Source organism: Musa acuminata, unplaced genomic scaffold (genome assembly GCF_036884655.1).
Source record: "Musa acuminata AAA Group cultivar baxijiao unplaced genomic scaffold, Cavendish_Baxijiao_AAA HiC_scaffold_1126, whole genome shotgun sequence".
Lineage (NCBI taxonomy): Eukaryota > Viridiplantae > Streptophyta > Magnoliopsida > Zingiberales > Musaceae > Musa > Musa acuminata.
The window spans coordinates 5,505,125-5,507,624 of NW_027021339.1; positions in this window are offsets into that span (position 1 = coordinate 5,505,125).

The window sequence follows — 2,500 nt, forward strand, 5'->3', positions numbered from 1 at the left end:
CCTAAAATGGCCAGTTTTGGCCCGTTTTTGGGCTGTTTTGGCCTGTTTTTGGTCCGTTCTTGCGTGGCACGGCGACCGTCGTGAGCGGAGCAAAACGTCAGCCATCTCAGCACCCTGGAACCCCCCGGGTGGCACAGGGCTGGATGGGGCTTTCGTATAGCAGGGACGGTGCTGCCTCTCGCTTCGCTCGCTGTTCGCCGCTCACCGCTCGCTCGCTCAGCCAAAAATGGCCAGTTTTGGCCCGTTTTTGGGCTGTTTTGGCCTGTTTTTGGTCCGTTCTTGCATGGCGCGGTGACCGTCGTGAGCGGAGCAAAACGTCAGCCATCTCAGCACCCTGGAACCCCCCGGGTGGCACAGGGCTGGATGGGGCTTTCGTATAGCAGGGACGGTGCTGCCTCACGCTTCGCTCGCTGTTCGCCGCTCGCCGCTCGCTCGCGCAGCCAAAAATGACCAGTTTTGGCCCGTTTTTGGGCTGTTTTGGCCTGTTTTTGGTCCGTTCTTGCGTGGTGCGGTGACCGTCGTGAGCGGAGCAAAACGTCAGCCATCTCAGCACCCTGGAACCCCCCGGGTGGCACAGGGCTGGATGGGGCTTTCGTATATAGCAGGGACGGTGCTGCCTCTCGCTTCGCTCGCTGTCCGCCGCTCGCCGCTCGCTCGCGCAGCCAAAAATGGCCAGTTTTGGCCCGTTTTTGGGCCGTTTTGGCCAGTTTTTGGCCTGTTCTTGCATTGCGCGGTGACCGTCGAGAGCGGAGCAAAACGTCAGCCATCTCAGCACCCTGGAACCCCCCGGGTGGCACAGGGCTGGATGGGGCTTTCGTATAGCAGGGACGGTGCTGCCTCTCGCTTCGCTCGCTGTCCGCCGCTCGCCGCTCGCTCGTGCAGCCAAAAATGGCCAGTTTTGGCCCGTTTTTGGGCCGTTTTGGCCAGTTTTTGGCCTGTTCTTGCATTGCGCGGTGACCGTCGAGAGCGGAGCAAAACGTCAGCCATCTCAGCACCCTGGAACCCCCCGGGTGGCACAGGGCTGGATGGGGCTTTCGTATAGCAGGGACGGTGCTGCCTCTCGCTTCGCTCGCTGTCCGCCGCTCGCCGCTCGCTCGTGCAGCCAAAAATGGCCAGTTTTGGCCCGTTTTTGGGCCGTTTTGGCCAGTTTTTGGCCTGTTCTTGCATTGCGCGGTGACCGTCGAGAGCGGAGCAAAACGTCAGCCATCTCAGCACCCTGGAACCCCCCGGGTGGCACAGGGCTGGATGGGGCTTTCGTATAGCAGGGACGGTGCTGCCTCTCGCTTCGCTCGCTGTTCGCCGCTCACCGCTCGCTCGCTCAGCCAAAAATGGCCAGTTTTGGCCCGTTTTTGGGCTGTTTTGGCCTGTTTTTGGTCCGTTCTTGCGTGGTGCGGTGACCGTCGTGAGCGGAGCAAAACGTCAGCCATCTCAGCACCCTGGAACCCCCCGGGTGGCACAGGGCTGGATGGGGCTTTCGTATATAGCAGGGACGGTGCTGCCTCTCGCTTCGCTCGCTGTCCGCCGCTCGCCGCTCGCTCGCGCAGCCAAAAATGGCCAGTTTTGGCCCGTTTTTGGGCCGTTTTGGCCAGTTTTTGGCCTGTTCTTGCATTGCGCGGTGACCGTCGAGAGCGGAGCAAAACGTCAGCCATCTCAGCACCCTGGAACCCCCCGGGTGGCACAGGGCTGGATGGGGCTTTCGTATAGCAGGGACGGTGCTGCCTCTCGCTTCGCTCGCTGTCCGCCGCTCGCCGCTCGCTCGTGCAGCCAAAAATGGCCAGTTTTGGCCCGTTTTTGGGCCGTTTTGGCCAGTTTTTGGCCTGTTCTTGCATTGCGCGGTTACCGTCGAGAGCGGAGCAAAACGTCAGCCATCTCAGCACCCTGGAACCCCCCGGGTGGCACAGGGCTGGATGGGGCTTTCGTATAGCAGGGACGGTGCTGCCTCTCGCTTCGCTCGCTGTCCGCCGCTCGCCGCTCGCTCGTGCAGCCAAAAATGGCCAGTTTTGGCCCGTTTTTGGGCCGTTTTGGCCAGTTTTTGGCCTGTTCTTGCATTGCGCGGTGACCGTCGAGAGCGGAGCAAAACGTCAGCCATCTCAGCACCCTGGAACCCCCCGGGTGGCACAGGGCTGGATGGGGCTTTCGTATAGCAGGGACGGTGCTGCCTCTCGCTTCGCTCGCTGTCCGCCGCTCGCCGCTCGCTCGTGCAGCCAAAAATGGCCAGTTTTGGCCCGTTTTTGGGCCGTTTTGGCCAGTTTTTGGCCTGTTCTTGCATTGCGCGGTGACCGTCGAGAGCGGAGCAAAACGTCAGCCATCTCAGCACCCTGGAACCCCCCGGGTGGCACAGGGCTGGATGGGGCTTTCGTATAGCAGGGACGGTGCTGCCTCTCGCTTCGCTCGCTGTCCGCCGCTCGCCGCTCGCTCGTGCAGCCAAAAATGGCCAGTTTTGGCCCGTTTTTGGGCCGTTTTGGCCAGTTTTTGGCCTGTTCTTGCATTGCGCGGTGAC